The following is a 6,820-nucleotide window of genomic DNA, read 5'->3' on the forward strand; positions in this document are numbered from 1 at the left end:
GTAGAGCGCCTTTTCTAGTGTCTGCAAAGCCAGGGGAGAAACAGAGTGCAAGAAAACATGCAAGCATCATTAGTGGAGAAAAATAAGTGTGCTTTTTCTATTTTACTAACCCAGAATCCATAGGTGATGACTTTTTTTTAAGCCTGACTATCCCTTTAAGAAAGTCTAGAAACACCCTTCAGAGACTTGTAATGAAATAACATTATTTATCAGTATTAAATATAGATAAACAAAAATGAGAAACAGACTTAATTGAAACCCTCTGTGAAATCTGGCTAATCAGTTTTCATTTCCAGGAGGCTTTAACTTATGTTATTTAATTTATTATTTATCTGTTGTATTTTGCTTTTGTTTTTCAGCCCCAGTGCTGGGCTTTGGGCACTTTAGAAACACGTGGTGAGAGGTTGGGAGTATCGCCCCGACTTCGGTTGGGCCAGTACTTCATCCACGTGTGAATCTTACTGCGGCTTTGATAAGCTTAATGGTCATACAAGGTTTCCCCTAACTTCACTAGCGACACTAATCTTGAATCCAGGCACATTACAATATATTTCCTGACCACCAAAGTGCTTTTCATTTTGGACCCGGTTTTACCTCCGTCCCATGCAAACACGTTGCCATTTCACTTTATTTCTTTAATTTATAGGCATCAAAGTTGCTGAATCAGGAAACTGAGGTTATAGCTGTTGAAGAAACGAATCCCACATTGTGACAAACTGCTTTTTCGGCAGATTTTCTTGCGTTCCTCATTCTGAGTCATTGTCACACATTTTAAAGGCCAGAGTTACATATGAAGCTCTTGATGGTGAGAGCTGTGCCCTTTCTTGTGGTTTCTGCAGGCAGACAATTGCCATCCTGTGTCTCTACTGGTTGCCTCTAGCTAATGAGGCTTAATTCGCATCGCAGTACTTCCTGTGTCACTGGAGCGTGTGACATTGCCTACCAGAACTGGAAGTGAAGTGGTTAAATTTGACTATGTTAATTGGATTCTAATTAGCCCGACAATGCTACTCGTCTCCGCTGAAGTGTAGCTCGCTGGGATTCCGCCTCTTCATGGGGAGGAACGGGAGCATTTGGGGGAAGAAGTAAAATTCAAGAATCAGGCAAAAAAAAACAGATTAAAACTGGGTATAACAGATTAAACTTTTTGTGTTTAGCTATGGTAGTAATTGGCCATGCACTTCCTCAAAAGTCAAAACTTAAAAATGTCCGTGCTATTCAGGGTGGTGGGCAGGGAGAGCAGAGCATCGTTATCTCTTCAGAAGCAAGACACTACTGGATCTATCCATTTCGGCAAGTATTTTCTGGCCCACAAAAACATGATCTGCAGTTGTATGCACAAATTTATCTTCACAATCTGCCTTTGAGGTAAGGAAGTCAGTGGATCCCCGTTTTGCAGGCTGAGGGGGCTGAAGCCCAGGGTGATTAAGCGTTTTGTCCAAAGTTGCATTGGAAAATCCTAGCAGAAGCAGAGAGGAGCCGCAGGTCCGCAATGTTCCTCTCCAGCTTGACACAGGAACCTTACAATGCTTAAGGAATTATGAAAATGTTAAATGAGTTGAAATGAAAGGCTGTGTCCAGAGCTGGAGCCATCATTTGGATTATTCACTCAGTTCTTTGAAAAATACACAAATGCGGCAGTATTATGAATGCAATTACAGCCAATGGAGAATTCTCAAATGAAGGGCAAATCAAAAGGAAACCGTCTACATTTTATATTTCTGTGGTCTCTTCCATCTCAACAGTGATAGAGAGCATGGCTGCGCATACATATCTGAAACATATGTTGATTTTTGTGCTTGTCAGCTAGTTAGGCTCTGGGGGAATTCTCCCACAGCAGTTACGCTGAGATAGAGCAAGAAAGAGGGCGAACGGCTCGTGGGCTTTAAGATCTTCTTCTGTTCCTCCTCGAGACGCGAGCGGGAGTGCCTGCCCTTGTCCTCTTCCACCCACCCTCGTACTCCTTTGGTGCCCGGAGTTTCCATCCTTCTCCTCGCCGAGAGCACTCGGGAGCAAATTGTTGAGGATGGAGGGAGACGGGCACAGATGTGACCACCTGCTGCATATGCCTTTCTTCTCATGGGCTTTTGAAAAGGCACTTCATATTTTAAAAAGGAGGAGGAAGAGACAGTGGCCTTTGGTGTTGCTCAGCACCGACACAGCTGGAGCTGGCCGGGGGTGGTGGGGTGTTATTTTTTACAGGTTGGCAACCAGACGCTTGTTGCAATGATATACTTTTTCTTCCAGAGATCGCCTGAGTGTAGATGTGCCAACACAGGTTCCGGTTTTACCACAGCTAATTCTCTTATTTCAAAGAGAGGAAATATCCTCAGACAAATCTGCTTTGTCAAGGTTGAAAACGTTCCACACCACAGATGGTGACCATAAGGTGCAAGTGAGTTTTCAGCTGAACCGGTGACACCCTACCCATTTGCTTCGCTGCTGAAGATTTTAAAACTAGTTTTTGTTATGAGAAGCTGAGCAAGATACTTCTCTCCAAATGTCTCTTCCTCCTGTTAGCTCCTCACTTCCATATTCATGGCACTCCTGCTGCTACTAGCACTACCATGCGTAGCACCTACTGCAAATTGTCCAGTTCCTGTTGTTAGCATGGCAGTTCCCTTTGGTTTTTGAAAAATTCATTAAGCGAGGGGGTGGAAGGGCCAGCAGAGTCCTGTTATGGTCCAGCACCCTATTGTAGGAGATTTTGTCCCAGGTGTGCTCCTGCGTGATGGCTCGCTGGGGTTGTAACCGGATGAGCACCTCTACTTTTATGCAAAAGCAACTGGTTGCAGTTAGCCGATCTGCTGTGTTGCAGCACAGAAAAATTCTGCGTGCAGGGATATTGTTGTGGGGAGTTTCCCAGCAATGGTTTGGGGATTTTCAGAGCCTTCTAACACGGTGTGAGATTCTTCTTGTGGACTGAACAGAGCCTCGACGGGAGTGGCAATGGCAGCTTACAATAATTGGTACCGTGCTCTTCTGATTCCTCTTAGCTGAGGGGTTTTATGTTAATATGAGAGAACCCACCTGTGGTTGACGGCCTCAGTAGCTGTATCTAATTTTTCACTTTTGTAAATTCCCCAATTTCGTTGTGATGCCTCTGTTACTATTTTACGGTGCAGTCATCGGTCCTCACTTCTCTTTTCTCCCTGACTAATTCTTCCCACAAAGAAAACTAAAGTTTAAGGGCGGGGGGGGTTATAAAGGTTGGCTTGCTCTAGATACAACAACAAAAATACAAGTCTAAAAGGAAACCTGATTCTGTCTCTGGGAAACTAAAAGAAAAAGTAAAAGTAAGAAGAGGCTAGGTCTTTCCTCCCCGAGAAGCTCGCCTTCCTTTTCCTTGCGTTTCTTTAACTAACTGACTTCGGGAGGGGTTTGCTAGCAGAAAGGCAGCAGGCTGGGGACATAAATTACTTCGACTTCGTAAGGAAGTGGTGTTAAGTATTAAATGTGCTTTGGGGCAGCTCCTGCAATTCCTTACCCTCCTCGTTTGTGGTACATCTTTTCAGAGTGAAAAGCTATGTATACATCATGTCGGCGTAATTCACGCTCCCTCTCTTCCTCATTTTGGGGCTAAATTCAATATAAGCAAGTGCACATCCCTGGATTAGAGCTGCTACGTGGCTCCCACAAAGAGAAGCCCGGTACGTATGGGTCCTGCTCGCTTCCCTCACTGTTATCCTGGCACCAGCCCTGGCTATTTCTTCGCCTCTGACATGTCTCCATACCACCACTTCCCCGTTTCTCTGCTGTGCCTCCAGACCACGTACCCCTTTCCCTGCTTTGCTCCATCTCCCTTTGGCTTCTCTGTCGCGGGTGGCATTCCCATCCCAGCACGTCAGTCTCCATCTACCTCCTCTCCTGCCACTTTCTAACACAGCTTCAACCCGTAGCTGCTCTCTCCTGGATCCCCTAACATCCCTTGTGTTGACTGCGTAGAGCATAAGCTGTTCGACTTCTCCTTCAAGACCTGCCATGACGTTGCCCTTCTTTACCTCTCACTTTCATTTATCTGTTGCCTTTATATTCAGTTTCCAAGCTCTCTTTTCAAACTTTCTCTGCTCTGCCCCTCAAATGTATCGTTCTTTACGGTGCTTGCAAAAGACTTGACAATAATTTGGTCATGCCTATCACACAGCTCTGGTTTTATCTAGTGTTCAGCTCTATCATAGTATCTTAACATGTACCTGAGGGTTTTGGAAGCTTTATGAGTTATGCTATTATGGAAAGAGAATGACGTGAAAATAAAAATCACCAGATGTTCAGAAGCAGCTCATAATACTGAAAGCTGGGCCTGACTCTTTACAGATCTTTTTTTCTGCTGGCTTCAGTGGGACCAAGACTGAAGCCAGCAGTATTTTTCTCCCCAGTGCTGCTGTAAATTACAGTAGCCCCATTGAGTCCTCTGCTCGTCAAATGCTCCGTTCTCGCCGGATCAACGGCAAATTTTTAGCTCTTCTAGGGCCCACCTTCTTCAAGCCAGTTGACATGATCTGGTTAGTGAGAAGAAGAAAGATGGTCTCCGTGCATCCTCAAAATAACCATATTAACATAAACTGTGAAAGTATTGTAAATAGGTGCTTCCACTGCTTGAGGAGACATGCAAACTATTTGCCATTCCTTATACAGCATGTAATTTAAATATTTTAGAACTTGAAATAAATTACTGATAATAAAATTCAACAGTGTAATACTTCTTTGAATATTTTAAATCAGATATAAATTGTTCAATGAAGTTGATCTAGCCTTAGCATACTTTTCAAGAGATTTAATAGTGCATGATTTAAATGTATGATACCGTTCCGGTATATTGTGTGGGATATTACATAGATTTAAATAGTCCTGGTTGGGGTGAAGGTTTCATAGCTCAGTGTCTCTGTACTTTGACAGATACATCTGCTGGTCCAGCAATAGTTTCTGTATGCAGTGTCTGATGATGCTAACGTGAAGGAAGCTTATAGCGATTGTTCGCTGGCATAGGAGTGCATGCTAAACACGTTCTTCCAACATACATTTGTGACCATTTTGATGATACTTTTACATGGGGGAAGAATTCAATCTATATCCAATATATGTTACTAAAAACAATGTTAGTGCCATCTTTTGGGCAAGATTTTAAAGCACATAAGTCAAGAAATTTGATGGTCTAATTCTACAGTAACCGTTCTCGAGACCATTTGTACAGCTCGTGTTTTCCAAGTGCATATGCTTAAGACAAATGAAAAAGCTTTATGGCACTTCTGCAGTGATGTTATTTCAGGTTGCAGAGCAGTCAAACAGTATTGAAAAGCAGGACTTTTTAATAGTGTGTAGTGGTGTCACTACTTCCAACTTCTGAGTCATCAGTAACTATTGCATATTTCTCAAGTGGAGGATTTTTTCCAGTAACTTGCTGTTCTGAATGAGTTTATAGTGAAACGCTGAGCCAATGTTAACGCTGAGTAAAACAACAGCTATGATAGCATCTACGTTCATTCAGTTTTTCTCTTTCCTTCACATGTTCTTCAGCTCATCAAAAATGTATTCCTCTAGACTCTTGGTTCTGTCAAATACTGAACAGACCACACATCCCAAATAAAGATATTTTAGCTCTAAATAGAGCTATCTCTTTGGTCGATGAGGTGAAAAATTGGGGACATCCTATAATCTCCAGAGTTGGTCTTAGACAATGGCCATCTTAGGAAAAAACAGGATTGGTCCACTAAAACCTGAACTGATGGTTTTCTATTACGTTAGTCTATTATTGTCTAAAACTTACACCATACGCTTAATACCAACGCACAGAACTTGTTTATTCTGGGTGTAAGAACACCAAGTGAATTTGCAGTTAAGGTTCAATTAAGATCTTATAGCTGTTTTGGATTTCATTTTATTGGCTTCAATTAATGTACATATATTTTTATGTCTGTGTAGCTCAGGAGTCAAACAAACAGCTCAGTCTGTTCAAGAGACTGCATCATCACACATCTGACAAATGCACTCGCTGCATTTGCAGCATCGTCGCACTGAGTGCATTTATTTGAACTTTCTACCATGTACATGGGATCACACATTCAGATAAACACAGCTGTGTTTATTTCAGGCTGCACAACTCCAGATTGTAGATGTACGTCTGGAGCCAGTGGACTGCACATGCACTGTACAGGATTTGCAAACTCTTATAGCTTCATTATTTGTCAACTAAATGGCCAAAATATATTGAAGGCTCTTACCTCGTTTAGAGCTGGGTAAGGATATACAAGGAGACCTTTTCATTATGTGCTTCAAAATAGTGTAATATTTGCCGAATACTTTATTGGGTAAAAATATTTAACGATCTTTGTTAAGAATTAATATCCGTACTCTCATTTGGCTGGACACGTACCCATGAATGTCTTCATTTGTGTCTTACTTGGACTTACAAACCACTCCACTGACTTCAGTGTTGTCGACCTAAGATTATGATGGGTTGTTCCCTAAGGCTCTGGTTTTGCTTTTACTGTTCAGGCAAGTAACGTTGCTCATGTGAATTGAAGTCAGTTGTTTAATGACTTCACTGTTTGCAGATTTGGGACTGAAGATATTTCTTTATTTGCAATATGAATGAGCAAACCTATTCTTAACAGGGAAAGAAAAGAACAGCATTGTGTGGCATGGCGGTGGTTGGTGCTGTGACATTTTAAAGTTGCCATTGTGGTAATTAAGGCCTTGATGATTCAAAGTCTTGAAATCAGATGTTGAGTAATCCCCTGGTGTTACTCATGTGCTTGAGTTGAGCTTAGGTGTAATTTTTTGCATTCTTTTGTAAGAATACTGGAAAAAGCATGTCTGACCC

This window comes from Mycteria americana, chromosome 9, assembly GCF_035582795.1.
Source record: "Mycteria americana isolate JAX WOST 10 ecotype Jacksonville Zoo and Gardens chromosome 9, USCA_MyAme_1.0, whole genome shotgun sequence".
Lineage (NCBI taxonomy): Eukaryota > Metazoa > Chordata > Aves > Ciconiiformes > Ciconiidae > Mycteria > Mycteria americana.